Source organism: Oreochromis niloticus, linkage group LG3, assembly GCF_001858045.2.
Source record: "Oreochromis niloticus isolate F11D_XX linkage group LG3, O_niloticus_UMD_NMBU, whole genome shotgun sequence".
Taxonomy (NCBI): domain Eukaryota; kingdom Metazoa; phylum Chordata; class Actinopteri; order Cichliformes; family Cichlidae; genus Oreochromis; species Oreochromis niloticus.
This window is the reverse complement of record NC_031967.2, coordinates 22,514,668-22,537,921: the sequence shown is the minus strand read 5'-3', so window position 1 is coordinate 22,537,921 and position 23,254 is coordinate 22,514,668. Positions and strand designations below refer to the sequence as shown.

The window sequence follows — 23,254 nt, the reverse complement described above, 5'->3', positions numbered from 1 at the left end:
ATAAATGATGATTCATCCTGCAATGATATCGGTGATATTAGCCTGTACTGCTTCCAGCTCTGACTGAAATAATCCAGCACAACACTCGTGGAGGTTGGATGCTGTAGTCTGTGTCCAACTGTGAGTGTGTGCTGTGTGTTTCAGCCCATCACAAAACAAAACTACAAAACTTTTAACAAAATACAGGAAGTGAAGCCAACGGCTTCCTTTATCATCTTCTCGCTTCCACGGTGGATAGTTTAGAGGCTGCTCTGAGCGGTGGTTTAGACCTGACCACTTTCTTGTCATCCAAAAAATAAATAAATGATTCATTATTTCCCCACAGGAGTCCAACTCGTTTTGCAGAGAAGGTTTTGCATCACTGAGACCTTCCTGGACAGTAATTCACATAGAATACCACTTGCAGTGGCCTGGTCACTGTCTTTTAGAAGCAAGGCAATAAAGTATTATATCTTGCATGAGACACTAAAAGGATTGAAGACATGAGTAAAAAAAGACTGCATAAAGAGTATCTAAAGAACAAAGCAAGGAGTTGAACAGAGTGTCTACACAGTAAAAATAGTATGCCCAATTTTAATGTAATTAAAGTGCTCGGTTTAATTAAAGAATGTGTCATATGCAGGTTGCAGCATAGCACTCGGGTTAAAGAGGGCTATGCTCATTATTGCTTTATTCATAATTAATCAGGTAGGTTCCACTGAGCTCGAAAGGGAGACACTGCCATGGTGAAAGGCATGAAACAATAATAGAGATCCAATTAAAAAAGCAGCGTCTTACTAAAACATTTTAATTGCTCTTTACAGCCGTTACGAGTCACCGGCTCTCTCTCTCACTCAGGGGATTAAAGTTTTTCTTCACGGAGGCAGAGATCATGATGATTTTGCGAGTCTTTGTGAGCATCCTCTCCGTGATTGGCTGGGGCGCCACACATGCCTGCCATCCTGAAAATCTCAGTCCTGGCAACACCGCCCTCATCTGCATCCGCTCCCGTCGACTGTGCTGTTTGAGAAAGCAGAGGGTCCACGACGTTCACGTGGGTTAGGATACAACACCACACTGAGGTGATCATTGGGGGTTTAAACGCCACTGATCTGATATGGGTGGGGAAGTGGGGGGTGTGATTATCTGCTGGTTTACATACATCATGTTTGTGCTTGAAAATTGGCCAAATCTGAGCGAAAGGGAAAGATTAAAAAAAGGAAAAGGACACAAACTCGTACACAAATGCTCCCACTCACCTGCTCCGGCTCCGGGGCCCGCTCAGTACTAATGACTGCGTGATTGGATTATTCAGGCTTTTAGCAGCACCGCGGCTGCAGCTGAAAGGGAGAGATGCTAACCCGCAAAAGGTCAGGCTGGGGTCAACAAGAGGCCAGCCGGGTTGTGACCTTTTGCGTGAGGACAAGGCTTTCGGCAGGAAGGCAGCAGAGGGAGGGAATGAAACATTTTAAGAGACAAATAGTAAGAAGGAAATGGTTTTTTGGGTTGCTTTTTTTTTAGCAGAACGATGACAGATTAGATTTCTGGGAATTCAGAGAGGAGGATGCTCCGACCGGCGAAAGGGGAGAGGGAGCAAAGATGGAGTGTGTTTGCAGATGGGAGACGGGATGCGTTGTGACAGAATAGCCTCACAGACACTGCTGGCCTCCTGGTGACTCCACTGTACTCGGAAAACACAAACAAACAGGGAAGCCGCCACCGGCTCTCTCTGACGTGAGACTTCCCTTTTTTCTTCTTCTTCTTCATCCTCGCTCACATTTTCTCCCATCCCTTTCATAAAAGCCGCGTGCGAACCATTACATTTGTGTCCAAACACACACACACACACACACACACCGTCACCTTCAGCAGAAGAACATCATTTTCTATGACCCTAAACTACCCTTTGACCATCTGGTAGGAGCCAGAAGGGATTAATGGGATATTAGGATTTGGGCCACGTGTACCACTTGATGTTATCATGGATTTGTGTGCATTCATGGAACTGTGCTTTATAATCCGCTACTACACTACTGTTGTTGGACACAAATGTTTGCAGCTGCAGGTGTGAGTGAATGAGTCCAGTTGGCTCTGACTGAGAATAGCTGCCTGTGAGTCAGCTCCCAGCGGGGCGATTCGTTTCTGCATTAGTTCAGACCAGAGGATGTCGACCGAGTCTATTAGAGTGAGTAAATGACAATATTCTCCTGTGATTAGGCCCCTGCACACATTACACACAAACACAGACATACTGAGAGAAAATACTCAAAATGTGAGTGTATATATATATAACTCTGTTATATATTGCTCATGCCAACCACTTTAAAGACAACACGGGTTCAAAAGTTCAAAAACGGGCAAATCCAGCTCTCAAAAGGGAGCCGACTATTACACTAATGTCGGTTTCCTGGCTCTCGTTTTCCATTTTATCATCTATTGTATTAGTTATCCCTCGCTCTATTGTTTATGAGATGGGGCGACTAAACAGGACTAAAATGTTGGTCCTATTTTGTGTTTTTCATTTTTTTGTGTTCGCAGACACACAGATTGTTTCTTAAGATGTATGTAATGTGTTTTAGATTGAGTTCAATTAGACAGTTTTGAAATGTATTTTAATTTGGAAAACGTGATTAGGGTTGAATTTTTTTTGTTTTGTCAGAAATATATAATAGAAGCATTTTCAAAAATAGAAAAAATAATATTCACAATACAAAAAAATTCATTCTTTTTTTAAATATATGCTTTTTCCATCACTACTGAAACTTACATGATACAAAACTTGTTCCGCCTTACTGGATAACATATGATGTTAAAAATGGACAATAAAATTTAAAAAGTGATTTACAGTGTGTTTCCCACACTGTAAATCACTTTTAGCTGAATTAAACTATGTTACATGTTTGTCCAGCCTGGGGACAAAGAAATATAGTCTTAGTATATATTTAAGAAATGCGTTTACATGATACGTCCCTTCAAAATATAATAACATCAACAAATGTTTAGATTTTTCAAGGAGATAATTAGTGTGTTTTTCTCCAAAATGAATGTGTAACAATTGTGGACACTTTAAAGTGTTGCTTTAAAGTACATATATATATATATATATATATATATATATATATATATATATATATATATATATATATATATATATATAAATATACGTGTATGTGTATGTGTATGTGTGTGTTTTAGCTGCGTCTCGAGGTCTTTCTCCCCTCTGCTCTGTAGGTGTCGCTCTAACTCTGTGATCTGCCACCTGTTGCTCTGCTTTTTCTTCCTCAACAGGTTCCCCTCTGATGATTCTCTGCTGAGCCCCAAATCTCAAAAAAAAAAATTAAAAACATGAAAGTCACAGGTTTTATCTTCAAAATACAAACGCGTTTGGAATCTAACATTGTGACTCTGCTTCCACAGTCGCCTTTGCTTCGCTGTGAGGCCACAGTGTGTGATTCCTGCCTTGATATTAAGTCGAAGACTGAGGAAGAAACAACACGTCAGTCACTGTACGCCCATCGACCTTCCAGACACGGTGTCAGAGTCCTCCATTGTTGGCTTTTACCCCGTCTCCTGTAACAGCAGCTACATCACCGTCTTACAGTGATGATGTCAGAGGGGAAGCGGCCTGCTGAACCCGGCACAAAGTGGCACAGACGGCCGATCAGCGTCCCCGGGTCATGACAGGAGAGGAAGCAGGCTGTCTGGTCATGATGGGCACACAGTGGCACTGTCTGCAGCTGAACACACACTCACACTGTGTGGGGGGAATTATTTTTGAATGTGGTGCACAGCATAAATTAGCATAGATTTAGTAGATTTAAAATTTTTTATAAAAAGCTTTTAAAACGTCTTCATCATGATCTCATCTTCTGCTTATTTTCTCGATTTCTCAAAAGCCCTGAGCTGATTTGTTCGCACCTTTGCAGATGATCATTTCACGACAATTAGCAGAAATAACATTCATTTGTCTGTAAAAAATTGCTTCCTGCTGACTCATCAGGGTCAAGGGTCAAGGCTGGACATAATTAGCCTTATTTAGTGTTATTTACATGGAGATCCTGGCTTTGAGACTGAAGGGCACCAGGATTTCAGCATTTCAGCTGACACATGGATGCAGTGATGAAGCAAAATATTTTTAAATCAACGTATCTGTCTTCTGCTTAGTGTGTAGCTGTTAAATCTCCAATTCAAATTAATTAGAGATCCAAAGCCAATTTTTGTTTTTCCCACCTAATTTTAGTTGATTAGGATTTTTAGTTCAGTGTGCAGCATTTTCCAAACATCCCACCTGGCTGGTTTCTTTGACATCACCTATGCTGTATAAAAATCATACAGAGTGACAGATTTGAAGCTGGAAAAAAATCTGTATTCGCCAACGAGGCCACACCCTCTATCTCCTAGAGCGTCCATCATACCATCACTCATCCAGTTTGTTCCTTATTACCCAGACATTTCTCTGCACTGCCTGATTTTTCTCCCTCCTCTTATTTCTTTTGTCAGCTGAGCATATTTTAACCTTACCTTGCATTTCCCATTGCTCATTTCCTTTCTTTTCTTCTTCATGTCCACGTGTCAGGTATTCCCTTTTTTTCTTCTCTCTCTATCCAACTTTTCTCTTCCGTGAGATAAAAGTATTTACAGTTGGTTCTTCCTGAAACTTCCCCAGTGTTTCCGTCCTCCGCCTCCCTCCCGTTCCAGCCCCCTCCTCAGACTTCATCTCCTCTTCCTTCTCTTCCCACCGTCTCTCTCCAACTCCCAAATCTTCCCTGTCCTCTCCCCCATTTCCCTCCTCCAACTCAGTGTTGTTTACTCACTTTTCATCTTTTTTCTCAACTCTCCCCGTTTTCCTCTCGCTCCTCTCCCTTCATCCCCCCCCTCCTCCTCCTCCTCCTCTTCCTCCACTTCTCTGTGCAGCTGGTGAGGCCCTTCCATTAGTCCTGACATGCAGAGGCACTGATTCTGTAAAGGTTGTGACCCCTCGCAGTGGGCTTCACCAGGGCTTAGTCCTACATGCTCACACATCTGCGAGCCCCGGGACGTCCACAGCGTGCACAGCTCTCCCTTTACGCTACACACTCGTGCACACGGAGCCGCACAGGTAGACACCCGCATCCAGAGAGGATGTGGTATGTACATAGTGATGCAAGGGGAAAAAATGCACAAATATGGAAGTGCACACTCTCACGCACACACACAACTCCGCTTTCATTGTACTGCCCCTCCCTCAGCAGCACCAACTGACTGCATAGCTGCTGTGTGTGTGTGTGTGTGTGTGTGTGTGTGTGTGTGTGTGAGAGAGAGAGAGAGAGAGTCAGATGTGCAATGAGAGAAATCCTGCTTAATTGGACTGCTGCAGGCTTGGGAAAGACCCACGGCCACTCTGCTTCTCTCTCTCTTTCTCACGCCTCTCTCTCCCTCCTTCTCTCTCTCTCTCTCTCTCTTTGTGTCAGCAGCTGTAGTCCGATTGTCCTTCTATTATCTTCCTTTTCTATGATCAACATCAGGTGTTTATGTTCAGCCTTCAGGTTTACCTTGGAGTTTTGTGTCCTTTCACAAACACAGAATCAGATGAAGATAATCAGAGAAGCTCTGGTGTGCTGCTTCAGTGCTGTTACACTGCTGCATGGAATGAAACCAACTTTGGAAACTGGAAGAAATACAAGAAACTTTTTTGTACAAGCTCGACAGTGGTGGTGGTGGTGATCCACCATGCTGCATGTTTCCCAAGTAAAGGGAAAGAGACAGTGTTTGTAGATGTGACCAGACTGAGACGTTTCTGTACATTAGGCCTACAGAGAAGCACATCATAGTAAATATAGCCCTTTAGTCACACTTTTGATTTCACAGCTGCTGTAATCTTCATGGCACAGACTCAACAAGGTGCTGGAAGCATTTCACAGATATTTTGGTCCATATTGACATGAGAGCGTCACACAGTTGCTGCTCATCCATGATGTGAACCTGCTGTTCCACCACATCCCAAAGCTGCTCTGTTGGATTGGGATCTGGTGACTGTGGAGGCCATTTGAAAAAAGTGAATTCAATGTCGTGTTTAAGAAACCAGTTTTTGACATGGTGTGTTGTCCTGCTAAAACACAGTGAAATGTCATCATTAAGGGATGGACATAGTCAGCAACAATACTCAGGTAGGCTGTGATTATTAAATGATGGCCAGCTGGTATTAAGAAGCCAGTGTGTGCCAAGAAAATATCCCTCACATCATTACACCACCACCAGTCTGAACCAGCTGATATGAGGCAGGATGGATCCAGATTCTCCCCCTGCCATCTAAATCTTCCAGCAGAAATTGAGACTAATCAGACCAGGCAACGTCTTTCCAATCATTCAAAACAACCGTAGAGATGCTGGTGTGGGAAAATTCCAGTAGAAGCTTGAACTTCTGCAGGTGGTCTTCGCCATGTTTAAATGCATTTTTTGGCCAAGGAGATATTTGTATTAATCCTCTGAACAGGTGCACCTAACATGCTTGTGATAGATAGATAGATAGATAGATAGATAGATAGATAGATAGATAGATAGATAGATAGATAGATAGATAGATAGATACATTTACTTTCATATCAAATAGATATGCTGAAAACACAGCTCAGACTGCATTGCTCTTACTGAATAGATTAGATCAATATAATAGATTTATAGATTGAAGTTCCAGGTTCATGGAGCATATGTCTCCCTCTTACAAACCCTCAGTCTGTGGTGGCTGTGCACCCTGTGACACTCCATCCCATCACCTTTGCTCACCATCATTGTCAATGTGCATGTTGTTACAGCTGACAGTATTTAAAGAAATGTGCTTTTTAAAAACTATTTCGTATAACTAGTAAGTGATATTAAAATAAAATACTAAGGAACCTCATTAAAGAAAACCATAACAAAATCTAAAAATATTTCAGCGGTTGGCTTGAAAGCAGTCACTGTTCATGTCTATATGAAGAGTAAATTAAAGTGATGCAACAACTTTGCCATTAAGTAACTGTAGCTCAGGAGGTAAAGCATGCTCTCTGCCAATTGTACGCTTGGTGGTTTGATTCTTGGCTGCTCCAGTCTGCCTGCAGAACGTAACCCAAGTTGCTCTCAATGCATTCATCGGAGTATCAGTGTTAGATAGAAAAAATGAATAGGAATGCAATATAAGAATCAGCCTTTCAACTGTAAATAAAGTGTTTTAACAGCAGTTTAATTCATTTAAAAGTTGCACAGTAAGAAAAAAGATACCAGAGTCAGAAGAGCAGATAAAAATCAAATGCATGTTCCAATGCTGACATTTAATGTAATAAAATAAATGGATAGAAAGTATTTCTTTGATTATCACTTGACTATTTCCTGTAGCCGAAACCTTTGCTGATGTTTTGCGTTTTTACTGATGTTGTAAATTGCTTGTAAGTTCCATCAGTATAAAGGCAGCAGAAATTACTTTTGAATTTTGCTGCCCTCAACCATCACAGATTTAATTTTGTTTTTATTCTTAATAATTACACACAACAATAATGTTTTATTGCATGTAGTCTTACAGAAAATGACTTTTGGGGTCCATTTTAGCAAAGTCTTTATGTTATTTGTTGCTTTTTCTGAATGAAACCTGCTGATTTTGCCAGGAAACATCTAATTTCCCTCCAGTCTTACCTCCATCCTCCTACCTTGTTTTTCTCTACCAGGTTCTTTCTCCACCTCTTGCCACCATTTTCTCTCCTCCTCCTCCCTCCTCTGTTCCTCCCTCCTCCTGTTCTGAGCCTGTTGCTGCTCACTGTAACTGGCAACTTTGCTTCTCTCCCCTTTTGTGGCGATGACAAAGGGGGCCAGTGCCCTCTCGCAGGCTATGTTACAGACTGTCACATGAGGCGGACACTCTGGGACGGCCCGGCGTTATCTACTGTGACAACTCCGATTACTTCCACAGCCTCCCATCTGATCAGCACATCCAATTCAATTAGTGGCAATTAGTCCTGGTCCTCCCTCCTCTTCCTTCTCCTCCCTCCACTGCCACCTACCTCCTCACTCACCCGCTGTGACTCTTCAAAAAAGCTGCCAGGCTTTGAACAACTCGCTGAACCGGACCGGCTGGTGAACAGCTTTGGATTTTGGATTTCAACTTGTAGCCCCCCGATCCTCTCAAGCACCTCCCGCCACCCTCGTCCTCATCCTCCAATTATCCAACACACACACACAATGACTCATTCACACATTCATACTCGTACGCACCACCAGAGCACATATTCAAAGTGACACATCACCTAGAAACCGCAGTTTTCCGAACATGAACTCCCACAGATCCGATTCAGCAGCACTGAGGAATGTGCATGAATGAAGGGGATAATTTACACGTACATAACCACGCAAACGTGAAAGCTACTGCAAAACTCAAATCACAACTCTTCAAATGATTACGCAGCAAACAACACGGCGTTATAGCCAAAGTGTGCAGATATTTAAAAGTTAAATATAAACAGAATGCATGATTTACAAATCTTATAAACCCATATTGTATTCACACGACAACACAGAAAATAGTCAAATGTTTTAAACTGAGAAAATGTACTCTTATAATAAAAATATCAGCTCATTTTGAATTTGATGGATCTTAAACCTGTATATACCTTTCAGCATTGATGGTGCCTTTCCAGATGTGCAAGCTGCTGATTTTATGGGCACTGATGCACCCCCATACCATCAGAGATACAGGCTTCCATCATTGTGTTCACGTATGGCTTCTCCTTTGCTTTAACCTACATTTGTGGATTGCACAGTGATCTGTCTTCACAGACAGTGATTTGTGGAAGTGGCTGTGCAGTGATTTCCATGACAAAGTGTGTGTTTTTAACACAGAGCAGCCTGAGAGCCTGGAGCTCAGAAACATCTGATACAGATTTTCAGCCTTGTCCATCATGCACAAAGATTCTTTCATTCTCTGAATCGGTTGATGATATTAGGTACAGAACTGTAGATGATGAAATATTCAGTCTTTGTTTGTTTTACATTGATGAACATTATTCTAAAGTAGTTCTATGATTTGTTTCTTTTTACTTTTCCAGCCTTCTGTTGCCTCGGTCCCAACGTCTTTGGGATGTTTTGTCATGAAATAGTCAAATCACCCAGTTTTTAAAAAAAGTGACAAGTTTTATATGTTTTATTTTGAGTGAAATTCACAGCATCCCAACATTTTTACAGTTGGGGTTATGCTTGCCAGATGAGCACCTTTAGCAGCTTTACTTCCATATGGAGATGGTGGAGACCAAAAAAGCACATAAAACCACTTGGTTCACAGAAAATAACTGAGTTAAATGTTAAACATAAAACGTTATCAGATTTTAGTCATTTACAGTTTAGTGCGGTGTTGTGCTATATTTTCAGTTGTCAAAGGGCAGATTTCTATTTGTGCAATGTAATATTTCTGTATTATCTTTATCATTAACCTCAGGTTTGTCTTGTGATCTCTTGTGGAGGCCCCTGGTTTACACCTGCTAACCTAAGTTATGAATTAACACATTAACAGTGTAATTATGTACAAACAGTGCTTCAGAGAATGTACCGGAAAATAGTCTGCACCAGTGCTCCCTCATTCCCACCCTCCCACCCCCTCTTTACTGTGGGGTTGCACACACCTGGCCTTCACAAATTAGGGCCCTGGAAAACCAGCAAGCGGAGAGAAAAGCGGGATGCGTGGGGGTGCGAGGGGTGGGGAGAGGGGGCGTTCGGTCGTCGGGGTCTTTCAGCATTCCGATGGAGCAAAAAGTTAATGACGGGCCTATTGTGTTGTGAGCAAGCTGGCCGGAGGAGAAGTGTTACTGGGAATCACCGCTTGTGCCAGTGAGCAGCGACAAAAGGGGGCTGGCCATAGGCTGCACTGAGTTTTTGCCTTATTTGTATCACTTACATGTTTGCGCTGTGTCAAAAACAGAAAATGCACTCAGTCATCCTCGCTTCTGCATGCAAACATACATCTTAGGAGTAGAAAACCTTCAAATAATGAGCAGACTTATTTGCAACAAATAAAACACCTGGATAATTAAGAGGGGACTGAATGGGTTGTAGACAGTTTTGGCTCAAAAATAAATGTAAATGTTTGAATTTTTAAATCATTTTTTCAATCATATCCTATCCCTTTCTCACTCCTTAATCCCTCCCTTTCCTCCCTCTTCATAAAAGCCGCCCTAACACGCCCGCCTTCCCTGCAGGCCTTAATGCATGCTGACAGTTTCCCTCCGTAATTGGTGATCACACCCAGATGGATGGTTCCTTAATTTGCTGTTCCCAATAAAGCCAGGCAGCTCAAGGGGAAAGGGGCAGCAGGGGGAGTTGAGCTGTGAGGTTGTAGCGATGGTGGTGGTGGGGCGATGCTTGATTTTGTTGGTTATAGATACGAGAGCAGTAAACACCCTAGGCTGTGGGCCCGACAGTTTGACCAGGCCTTTGTTCACACATCCGCTGAATAGCAGAAAGGCACCCACCTCCTCTTCCTCAGCCCCCTCCTCCTCCTCTTCCTTTATTTTTTCCTCTTTCCCATTAATCCCAGTCTGCTCCCTCTCTCTTTGGGTTCCTCTGTTTTCAGTCCGACCCGGAAAAGAGCACTGCGTGAGCGCTGGAGGATGTGTGCATGTGTGTCCTGAGTTTGAGCCAAGGGTGTTATACGCAAATGATCTCTTGTGTCTGTGTGTGTCCATTCCCTTTTCAGCGACTAAACGGATTGCTGAAGTCAGAGTGAATGAAGTATGAATGGAGGCAAAGAACTAAATGAAGTTTCCAGGGTTATAGGTTATGGTCTGGGCAGGAACCTCAGATCATGTGTGGTCGTTTTTAGCTCTACTCGGGAGGACACAAATAGAGTGACGGACAGAGGCGAAGCAGAAACCCCCACTACTAATGAGGGCAGCCTGCAGTGACCCCAACGACGCAGAGTGTCAAGTCCAAACTGTTGGGATGATCTATGTGAATTACAATAATACAAAAGTGAGACATTTGGCCAATCAGAGGTGAAATAACGGAGACACAAACCACTGCAAGAAAGCTGAAAAGAAATCAAAGGGTAGTTCTGTAAAACTAAAAACCCCTGTTACATGACACAGCATGACAAGCTGCTGTAATTCATATTTATACAAAATATTTTTTTATAGTCATTAACAGCAACTTTAAGCTTCACTGTTGATTTTTTTTTGGAGACTCCAGTTTGTTCGTGTGAACAGGAAGTGTACTTCATACCCTAAGGTTAACATTTGTACTTTGACTCATTACGTTTTCAAATCAAATTCGTTACTTTTAGTTACATTTGAGGCCAGTTATTATTTCCTTATTTATTATTTTATTATTTATTATTTTCAGTGCAACCCTACAAATGTCAAAGTTTGAGCCTGAACAGTAGTTTTGTTTTTTTTAGCTCATGGACAGGAGTGCAGATGTCCTGAGTTGTGCTCTCGGTACTTTAGCATCTAGCTAGCGCTACAGAAGAGGAGCGAGCATAACGGAAGTAACGTTTTTTTTAAGTAGCAGGTAATTTCTATCAGCTCAACAAACATCAGCAAACACACAAACTCTTCGTGTGCAGTTTGTTGTACAGTGTGTTGCTAGCTAAAGGTCCAGCTGCTGTATTTGACAGGGAGAGAAAAGAAAGGAGCTAACTTCACTCAGAGATGGAGAAAGATGAAACCAGGACAGGAGGAGAGGCTATATTTAAGGGTGAGGACTGCTCAGTAACACCGATAAACTTAAATCAGATTTTTATTTTTTTATTTTGTGAAGTCCTGAAATTATAACTGAGGTGTTGAAGTGCTGCAGAGATTAATATAAATAATCTTTGGATTCATTCACTGAACTCCACCTTCATACCAACTTTATACAGACTAGTATGAAGACAGTGTAATCTGTATACTGTCAGTGAAGATGATGGAAATCAACCAAGGTAGCTGCGAAACATCTGTTGACATCTTGAATTCAGTTGTGTAAATCCACAGAGCAGTAAACCTCAGACCAGCAGCAGCAGGTAAGCTGATCACAGCCTGCACACACAGAAAACCTACTGGAGCTCCTCGATATAAATTATTGTGAGTTGTGATTATTTTCCCCATGCTGAGCCACTACAACCAATTTTAGGTTTACACACCAGCTGAATCCCATTTTTATTCCCTGACTGCACTCATTTTCCTGTTTAGGTGTGGAAGCAGAGTCGCCTTCTACAATGAAGACAACACAGAATAGAGCTATTTTTAAAAAATTCTCCTTTTTCTCTGCTCATGTTCTGCATAACAGATTCAAGCCGAGTACATTTATTAGAACAGAATTTAGGCTGAAATAAAGTTTACATTCCTATCTACTAATATAATTTTATTACATTAATATATCACAAGGTTCAGTTAGTTTTGTACAAAAACAGCTGGTAAAAACGTCCTATAAAGAGCTTCTCTTTAGTTTCTTACTTACATTTTACAGACTGTACTTTTTTACTTTTACTTGAGTAAATAAATGTAATCAGTACTTCAGCTTTTACCAGAGTATTTTTTTAACACAAGTATCTGTGCTTCTACTTAAGCGCAGAATGTCTCAACGTTTGCCATTCTGGGGAGGACCAATATGTTTACGTGACACATGCTCTCCATCGGCAGTATCGTTTGATGACACAGCATACATTTTCATTGTTATGCAGATTAAACCCAGCTCTATCTATCCATGAAGTCAGATGATACAAACCAATTAGTTAAACTGCAGGAATGGCTTAAAGACATGGATGCAGATAAAAATTAGACCTAAAAATCGTAGAAACATGGCGTCTAACCAGACACTAAGCCTGGATGCCATTACCTCGCCTTACCGTAACACTGTGAGGAATCTTGAGTAGATTATGCAAATGCTTTCTTGACAAGAAACACAATATCACTAAAATTAGAAGCATAATGTTGCTGATGCTGAAAAACTAATTCATGCAGCTATTACTTCTAGGCTGAACTATTGTAATTCGGGGTCTTTACCTTACAAGATAAAGTGCCTTGAGGCGACAGCTGTTGGGATTTTATATAAATTGAACTGAATTGAAAGACAATTTATGGCATTAGAATTATTATCAGCACATCGTTGGGAGGAATGAAAGCTTGACTGGCGGAGCAAACAGCATTTAGGAACAGTTAATTACATAGAAACATCTGCTTTGAAGCAGCACTTAATAAAGACATGATACATTAACATGCCTTGGATACAGAAAAAACACATAATTAAAAGAACCTCATTAGACACAGAACAATGAAACAAACATGAAATTCCTGATAATCATGAAATAAGCCGGAAACACAATCAATATCTGATCAAGAGACAGTGAAGACAGTGAAAGCTGTTATCTTCACAAAACTTCATTTATATGAGGCGAATGTCCTTAAGTGCTGAATGAGATACTCAAGATTCCAGCGTAGAGACACAAGCGAGGACACACAGACACTCGATTAAGATTGTCTTATACAAATTCTTAAGTACTTTTTCACCACTAACTGCATTCTGCTCGTCATCACCTCACCTGTTATTTCCAAAAGCACTCTTCAGTCACGTTGAATTGTAAATAACATGTTCCTCCCCGGTGTTGCTGAATCTGTAACAAGCTATTGTCGATTCCCCTTGAATGCCAGCCTGATGAGCCTGAATGTATGTAAAGTATAAGAAGCTTTCTGCACAAAACCTTGTATTTATTGGACGAGGAAAGGTCTGTGCCATGCATTAGCACCATGCATTACTCTCGTTGGGCACAAAGTGAAGTCGGAGAAGGAAAGTGAACAATACAGTGGATTTAAAAGCAGCGTTGATCAAGTTTCCTCCAAGGTTTTAAGACTGCTGGCCACAGCTAATGGGAAAAAGATTGCTTCAGAGGACAGATGCGATGTGCTGCGGGAGACAAACGAAGGTGCTATTTTGTGTCCTTGAGGTGTGATCACTTTCTGAAAAATCCACTGACCTAATCAAGCAAGATAAGCACAGGAATGGCTTCTCCACAAAAGCAGCTTTATACGCACAGCCAAAGCAATCAAGTCAATCTAGAGCTCTGTCCATTGATTCTCAGCATGATCATAACAACACTGGAATATTCTCAATGCACTCGCTGCTTGTTTCCCATGATATCACAGCCAGGTTAGCTGTATGCAAGTTAAATGGTCAGAAATGTAAAAGAGGAGATGATACAAATATGTGGCCTGCTCTGGCAAAACAAGATACGCAGGCAAAACAAAACTGGGAGGGAGGTCGTCCTTGAATCCTGTGAAAGTGTAAACCAGTGACCTCTACTCCTGTTACACCAACGCTCCAATTTGTTGTGCAGAAGGGTAACTTCTGCACAATAAATTGTGTTCTCAACTTTTTAAGTCTTCAGCTGTGCTTCTTTGTATGCAGCGGGCAGATTCATTCAGCTCTGTGAAAGGCTGAGAAATTGAAATGGTACAGTGCAATCATAGAGGGTGCGTGCAACCACAATGCCACAAAATTACAACTATTACAGGTCACCTACAAATCTTTGGCTTAAATGCCTGTGTGTCCACATTGCGACCTGCATTAGGCCTTGATTCTAGTGTTTGCAGATGGGACTGAAAATGAAATACTTTTATCCTGTGAAAATGCAGGCATGTTTGCTGTTTGCACCACAATGCATTGGCAAACCTTCAAAAAGTAACCATGAGAAAATGTGGCAAAATTAAAATGTTTTTAGCGACACGGTTTTGTATCCTGCTCGAGGATGTACTCATTTGATTTGATTTTTTAATATCTAAATTTGACACATTTTTTGGGCACTGTAGTTGTTTGGATTCATCATGCAGTACCGTCAGGGAGGCATCTGATAGATCCCAAATCCATTCTGTGTACCACAGAGGCAAAAAATTAAAATTAAAAAAAAAATCCAGTATTCAAATTTGTAATTCAAGGCTAGGTTCATACACGAGAAGGAAGTTAGCGTGGTGAACAAAACTGGCAAGGTGCAGACACAAAACCAAGGTCCAAAAACAGTCTGAGTCTTTACATGAGAAACAAAAAACAGGCCAGAAGAGGACAGAAAAACTTTGAACAGGAGGTTAAAAAAATCTTACAGAAAGAACTCTCAAGGAGAATATTATGAAAAGCCTGTAAATACTTTTCTAGGAGCTGAAAAACTTTCTGGAAACAAAGAAAGGCAGACATGGGGTTATGGTAAAACAAACAAAATTCTAAGGTTTTACATATCAGAACATAAAAATATTAATCTGGTCTTTAGCACGTCAAAAATTAGGTAACTACAATCTATGATGAACACCAACGCATGACGTGTTACTCTGTGTCTTTTAACAAAAACTAAACCAAAATGCAGAAGCACTGTGTGAAAACTGAAAACACGCCGTGATTCAGTAGCTTGTAGAAACACCTTTAGGGGCAATAAATTGAAGAAATAATTTCCTGTCTCACATCATCAGCATTTCACATTAATGTGGAGGAGTTTTGGTCCACTCTTCTTTACAATGTTGCATCAGTTCATTGAGGTTTGATGTTATTTGTTCGTGCACAGCTCTCTTAAGGTCTCACCACAGCATTTCAGTCAGGTTGAGGTCTGGACTTTGACTGGATCTTTGCAAAATGTTTTCAGTCATTCTGTTGTAGATTTGCTGCTGTGTTTGAGATCATTGTCCTGTTGCGTGACCCAGTATGGATCAAACTTTATCTGTCAGACAGATGGCTTCACATTTGACTCTTTGAATACTCTGGTATACAGAGGCGTTTGTGGTCAACTCTGTGGCTGCAGAACATGTTAATGTCACCAAACTTCACCAAATGTGGTGCCGTGCATTATGATCAGACATCTCCACTTTGGTATCATCTCTTCAAAGGACATTGTTTCAGAAGTCTTGTGATTTTCAGATCCAACTTTGCAAACCTAATCTGTACTGCCATGTCCTTTTTAGAGAGAGGAGCCTTCCTCCTGAAAACTCTTCCAAACAAGCCATACTAGTTCCATCTTTTTTTCTAATTGTAGGTCTGACTGTGGGGTGATTTTGTTGGGACGTCCACTCCTGGGACATCATGTTACCACACACCTGAATGCTCCAGACCAGCAGACTGCTAAAACTTCTGTTTTTGAAGCATCACACTTGCTGGTAATCACTCAAGTGCAAGTGATTAGTAGCACCTGGCTGCTACTTAGAGTCCTGGAGAAAAGAGAATCTTCTTGGTGTAGAGGTTTGTATGTGAGCAAATGGTCACTGGTTAGAGTCCAGCTGAAAGCAAAAAACAGGAGAGGCAGGAGCTCACAACCACAGCATTATGGGCCATTTCTTTTAGCAAACAGAAGAACAACTATTCCTGCAACAGCAGGTTTGGTTCTACTTCCTTTGTGAATGGGGTTGACTACAGAATGCATCCTCAACACCCATTCACTGTTTAATGGGACCCAGCAGGTCTTGTTGTTGGACATCTTTCAGCTTCATCTCACCATAATGATTTGGCCCCAGTCAGAGTAGCTCAGCTCTTTTCACCTGCCCTTTTTATCGCTTCTGACATGATGGAAAGGAGAACTATGTACTTGTAATAAACAAAAATAAAAATACAAAACTTTTTTTCAGATAAAGTAGGCTAGACTTTCCTTTTTGAGTGATCTTACTGTCAAATCATACACGTTTGACCATGTAAAATGAACTTTTGAAGTCAGAAGTCCCACTGTTTTCATTTGGGTTTTTTTTTTAATAATGTTCAAATAAGAAACTACTATTTGTTTCAGTTACATTTCCTGGATTGACACCCTTACCCCTAACTGCTTACTCAGTTCTCATCTATGGCCCCTGACCATAGGGTGTACAAGCATGAAGCAATCTTTATACATTGAATAAATTAAATTCATTAAATTGCACAGAAATAAACTGGCACTCAGTGTTAGTAGTAATAGAAGTTGTATGTGTTCTAGTGCTAACAAAGAGGTGAATGGGTAATCCCTGACCTGCACAGTACTGTGCTGCTGCAATTGTTGTTGGGCCATTGAAGTGGCATGTAACACTTCTGAATGTGTTCATGTTATAAATTTGACTTACTTACAGTCAAAATGTTACCAATCAAGAATAAAACCTCTGAAATGTATCCAGAAGTTGACATTTTGTAGTAAAACACCTGCTTCCTGAAATGGAAATGATGCCCAGGTTGTACATTTTTTTAAATCCTAAAATTTAAAAAAAACAGTTAACGGGGATTTTTTTTTTTTTTTCAAATCAATAGCACCACACATGCAAATTTTGCTGCTTGAATCCACTTTTGAAAGATTGTTTGAGAAGTAGGAGCTTCACAGTTAAGATATTTACATCATGCTTTGCTGCTTCAAATCTGTTGGAGACACACATCTGTTGTAGGGTTGCACTGTGAAGGGCAGCTGGTGGGCCCTTATAATGAGGGAGCAGGTAAAAGTGGCCTAGTTTCATTTAAAATTGAAACCAATGCTGAGGCGCTTTGAAGACAAAACTATGTTCTTTTAAGTGGCCAGCAGGAGGCGACTCTTCCGGTTACAAAAAAGCCTCCGCCTATGGAAAATACCTCCACTTCCTCCTTCTGTGAACTCAGTGAACTTTTGTCCTGATGATTTTGTGGCCTCGACGACTAGTTTCAGCTCATTCTGAATAAAACATGAAGTTCATTTTGTAAAGCTACTTTATAGCTACAGCGGGTAGCTCTGCATATTTGATTAGGCAGATTTTTACACCGGATGCCTTCACTGACACAAAACCCCCAGGGATTTGTGCCTCTTACTGGGATCGAACCAGCAGTTTTTCAAATACGTAAACAACATTTTTTAAATTATGGTAATTATTACAGTGAGAAAGGAGGCACACTTATTGGCTCACAGCTTGTCAGTCACAGTTCGTTAACCAATAAGGATTCAATCACACAGACAGATCAAACACCTCACCGTCACTTCTGGTTTAAAATGCCAAGATGATAACAGTGAAAATGCTCGACTGGAGGCTTAAAAACAATATATATTTTTATATTGCACTTTCTATGGTCATAAGACCCTCAGGAACTAAAACCCAATAGATTTAGATTCTTTTAAAAACTGTTCAAAGCAATAATTTCTAATAAACTGTCATTTCTTTTGCATCTTAGCAATCCCATCAGACATTTTGACTTCACCTAGCAGGAATCGCACAGGTGCTACTAACTACATCAATATGGCAGCTCAGTTCTGGTCACTTATATCTAAACCAGCGTGAAAGTGAGACATTGAATCTAAAGCAGCTAAATGAAATTCAGCTGGGAAATAGATCTATAACATCTATGACCCAACAATGTTGCATCTCGGATGATCTGATATCGTTGTGTTGGTGTTGTTCCCAGATCATCATGAAAATGTTGTTCCAGGTTCAACATTGCAAGTGACCAATCAGAATGTTGTGACGTTATTCTTTTGCGCGCCAAGCCATTCGTGCATTTATGAAATTCCAATGTTGCAAGGACAATATCAGTTCTGCTTACCGTTTATTAAAGGGTTAGGGTCAGGGTCAGGGTTAGGGTCCATTGATCGGTGGACAGAGGCGGTTTCTCGCAGCTTAAGTACAGTTTTTTGTTTTACGGCGGTTTTTCCCGAAGTCGCAAAAGTATGACGTCACAACATTCTGATTGGTCACTTGCAATGTTGATCCTGGAACAACATTTAGTATGATGATCTGGGAACAACACCAACACGACGATATCAGATCGTGCGTTGCATCTCATCCCCTTTTCTTTGCTTGATTTAAAAAAAATTCCTTCGTGTCCTGTTGTTTCCCCTCTCTCCTTCTGGTCAGCGGGCTTCTTAGGAATGCAGCTCTGAATATTTTGGATGAGCTTAAGCACGACACTTGTGTGAATCTTGTCAAAACAAGGAGACATCACTTAGTCCATGAGAGCTTTGAGAGCCAGGTGGGCTTGGGGCCTCCACTGAGGTCTCTGCCCTGAAGATTACCTACCAATTAACCTCTGACCAGACAATGACGTCCCAACACTCATTTCTTAACCTGTTTTTCTCTCTGTTAATTTAATGCACAGATCAGTTTAATTTTGGTCATTTTGGTGTTACAGCTTTGGCGACTGTTCTGAGAGGCTCTTATACCTGAGTGAGACACATCTGTTTGGAAGACCATATTTTTATTTAGAGGGTGGATTACTACGGGTCTTCAGCAGTTGGAGCTAGCTGAGAAGATTCACACATAAAGCCCTTCTGCGAGGCTGTTTTCTATCTACGTGTTGCTATCACCCCGCTCTTCATCTGCTCAGTCAAATTAATCCAACCACAACCCCAACTGCACGACCCCTGACCCTGCGCACCTCTTTGAAAGTCACATGACCACGCAGGTGTGGAGGGGTCCCTGGCCTGGCCGACCCCCAATTAGTGACCCTAATTAGTGGAGAGGCCCCCTGATGGGCTGCTGAGCTGCTTTATCAGAGGAGGAAGGAAGAGGGAGAAAGGATGGAGGGATGGAGAAAGGCGAGCGGGGGCAATAAGGTGGGGGTGGCAGGACAGTGAAGCATTCCTGAAGATCTGTGGACCAAACACACACACTCATTCTCACACACACACAAACACAAAAACACACTGTGCATATTAAAAGAAAAACAGAGCCAATGTGGAGCTGAAGGTTCATTTGTTGATGCACAACAAACAGCTTCTGAGTGCTGATGTGGAATTGATCTGATGCTCACTTACATGAGTGCAGACTTTGTAGTCGTTTTTCCTTCTTATTCATTTAATCCCTCGCTCAGACTTCTTTGTGAGACAGGCTGCTATCAAAGTAAAAGAATCAAATCAAGTTAAAAAAAAATTCATCAAGATCACACAGTTTAGATTTAGAGTGTTTTTGTTGTTGAAGGTTTTCATTTGTCTGCTGAAGTGTTGTTCCTCCGTCACTGGTGGAGACGATGGTATCATCTGTATGTAAACACACTTTTATTCTGGTGTTTGAAAAAAAGTTCATCACTCCACCAAACTCTAGTTTTCGTTAGAAACTTACCTCAATGTTTTTTTTTCTACGAACTACTTCTGCCCATACTACTCCTACATTACCAGGAGCTGAGAAACTAAAATTATTACACGGGTACAACTCAGACTACTGGAAGTACTTATGTTTGTCATATATAAAAAAAAGTCCTCTTATGGGCTAAAATAAACTATTTGTAACCTTTATGCCTCTTTTATATATTATAAAAGCTATGTATGACAAATTTAATGACAGTAAGATCAACAAAACTTTCATTATGCTATATATAGTGCTCCCCCTTATATATTCAGATGTCAATCTAATTAGTCTAGACTATAGAATCTATTCTAGATTCTATAGTCTAGAATGGTCTCATACAAGCAGTCTAAATATACAACTTTATTTCCTACACATAGATAAACCAGTGTAGTTGATAACAGATATTGCTTTAAGCTTATAAGAGTACTTAGGTTGTATAATGCAGCGCATTAAATATTGATTTGAAATAATATGTTATGGGTTTTTTTCTGTTTGTGATGTTAAGGTTATTCATTTAACAGAAAAATGTGAAATTACTCTGTGAAGCACTTTTTTAAACATCAATCTGTGCAGAAGCAGAGCTTCAGTATCACAGCCAAGGTTTGACTACAGCTAAATTAATAAGTAAAACTAGATGTGTAGAAAAAAACAACATTTTAGTTGACAGAAAAAAAATAAAGAATAAACTTTAAAAAAAGAAAGACAGAAAACCAACAGAACTTTGTGAACTTACAAAACAAAACAAAACAAAAAAAAGCAAAATTACAAATGAAATCTTCTTAGTTTTAATTATTTTAATTGGTTTGGTAAAATTTGTCGGTGTAACCAGTCTTTACTGAGGCCAGCATGTTTACATAACTGTGAGCCAGCTGCCTTTGTAAAGAGCTGTGTTTGTATTGTAACATCCACTCTGCTTTGCCTAAATATTTCCACTGATAAAGTCTCTCCATATAATCATAATTAGAAAGACTAAACCGTAAGCTAACAAAAATAAAACTGAAAACAAGCAAATTGCACTGAAAACAAAAACTCACAAAACAAATAAAATCAAAACTTATTAAAAAATAAAAATAAAACTACAAAACACAGAGCTAAAACAAAATAAATAAACCAAAATAAACACACCCATCATTTCTTAAGTGTCTGAAGTGAAAATTCAGTGAAACAATAAGCGAACTCCTCAAACATCACGGTGAAAATAAAGTTTAAAAGTAACCAAATAAAAGATTATCTGGTTTTTAAAAATGTAAAAATGCACTACTGTTTAAAACTGTGTCATTTACACACCTCATCTACCTTACAAAGCTTTTGTGCTACTTTGCCTTTGATGTTTAAATGTTTTTCTGCTGTTATTTTCTTCAAATCTTCAAATTTTTTAAATGTATTATTTAAAAATAATTAAAGTAAGAAAAGTATGAAAAAAATTACAAAGTTTGTTCACTGATTCTTTTTACTATAATTCTGTCACTGTTCAGTGATTATTCGTTTTAACTGTTGCGCTTTAATTACTAATTATTGATTACTATTACAGGCATTATTGGCTCAGTTAAGTTACCACTGCACAAACTAAAATAAGCTGCTTATTAATTGTTATGAGTCAAACTGACAGATTGAAAATTGTCTTAATTTTCCACAAATTTCTTACAAAGTTGCACAACGTCACCAAATTTACAGCTGCATATCAGCACCTAGTAAAACGGGTGTTGTATTTTACCTTTAATACAAAGGCTGTGACAATGTTTGATAATAGTTTTTGTTCTATTTATTTTTAGTAAAATACTGATTTGTATTTTTCCAACCATGTTTTTTTTTCAGGCAAATAAAGTTAAATGCAACAATAATTATTCTTTAAATAGCTGCTGATAAAATTGCACCAATTAAAAACGCCATTAAAAACCCAACAAGTTCTGCCTTGTTGCTCCTCCCTGGAAGCTGTTTACCACCAAAGTTTCTTCCCCCGCAGTTACTCTCCATCCCCGCCCCGCTCTGCCCTCCCCTCCTCCCAGCCCCTCTCTAAAACAGCCCACCCATCTGGTCTTCTTTCTGCTGGCCCTCTCGCTTCTTCCTCGCTCAAATAAAGGTGCCAATCACTATAATTGGCACCCTGCAGATCAATTGTCCCTGTTTGGAAAGGTGCCCCTCACCAAAGTCTGGGCTTACAGGGGGATATATGTGGTATTTTACCTTCACGGCTTTGAAAGAGTTACAACTTGTTCTTTCTTTGCACATAATTCTTCACACTGACATGTAATTTGGGGGACTTTTGGTAAGAAATAATAAAAATGTGATTCGTGTGACATGTCTGCGTCCGCGTGACCCAGCGGTAGATGCTGCATCACAAAGGGTTCATAACAATCTTGGTGAATCTCAGACTGCCCTCTGTGAGGACCAAACATGTTCAGTGTCTTTAAACTGGAAAAGCTAATCACAGCTATTTGTCATGACTGAAAGATCTTTTTTCATTAGAGAATAAAAATGGGTTACAGGTGGGTGAAAAAGTAGCTGTAAGTCTAGTTTTTGTGGGTAGAAAAGGGGATAAAATAAACCTTACACATTGAATTATTCTATGATATTTATTTCTTGCCTTTTCCTTTATTAATATATGCTGGTTGTTAAGGCTTGCCATTAGAACAGGTTTACACTGGCTCTAACAACAAGAGCAATAATGCCAAAACTGAACCTCACTGCAGAGAATCTTTTAAAGCGCTCCTCTTTGCATTTAAATCCGAGGTTTGTTTGGGGGAAACAGACCGATCAGTTTATAAGGTGTCACCAGCGCACTTCCAATTCTTCCTCTAATTTGACCTTCTCCACTATAATAAATATTTTTGCAATTAAAAACATCAGATTATTATTTCGTACAGACAGAATCACATGAGTCATTTCACATTTCGTGAAGTATATTCTCATCCAATTAATGTCCCAAGGACGTGCCAATTCAGGCTTTGTGCGCCACCATGCAAACCAAAACATAATTAAAGTGTAAGGAATTTAAAAGGCAGCACCTCCACAGAAAGGCCTGGAAAAAAAAAGAAGAAATGAGCCGTCCACTGCTTTGATTTGCCAAGCGGATAGGGAGAGGCCAAGGTTTTTAATAAAGCTGTAAGCAAGCTAAGGCACTTTCAAAATGCTCGGAGTGGATGGAGGAAGCTCAAGCATGCAGATGTTGGTCATGTTTGTTGACTGACAAAGACAAACGAAATAAGCCTCTGCAAGGACTGTGGATTACAAATACTATCACTCACAGCAAACTGTGAAATAACTTATTTTGGGGGGGTGGGGGGCATTGATTCATT

At 40.2% G+C, this 23,254-nt stretch overlaps 1 long non-coding RNA gene across 2 annotated transcripts; it reads left to right on the top strand.

Annotated features, from left to right (window-relative positions):
• Window positions 1-11,194: 11,194 nt before the first annotated feature.
• LOC102081242 (uncharacterized) lies at window positions 11,195-17,035 on the top strand. Of its 2 annotated transcripts, none has more exons than XR_001224632.3 (4): window positions 11,195-11,481; window positions 11,588-11,667; window positions 11,831-11,971; window positions 12,141-12,651. It is a non-coding gene; the product is annotated as an uncharacterized LOC102081242 (long non-coding RNA). The 2 variants fall into 2 exon arrangements; XR_266328.4 differs by lacking the exon at window positions 12,141-12,651 and adding an exon at window positions 15,959-17,035 and having other exon boundaries at window positions 11,196-11,481.
• The last annotated feature ends 6,219 nt before the right edge of the window (window positions 17,036-23,254 follow it).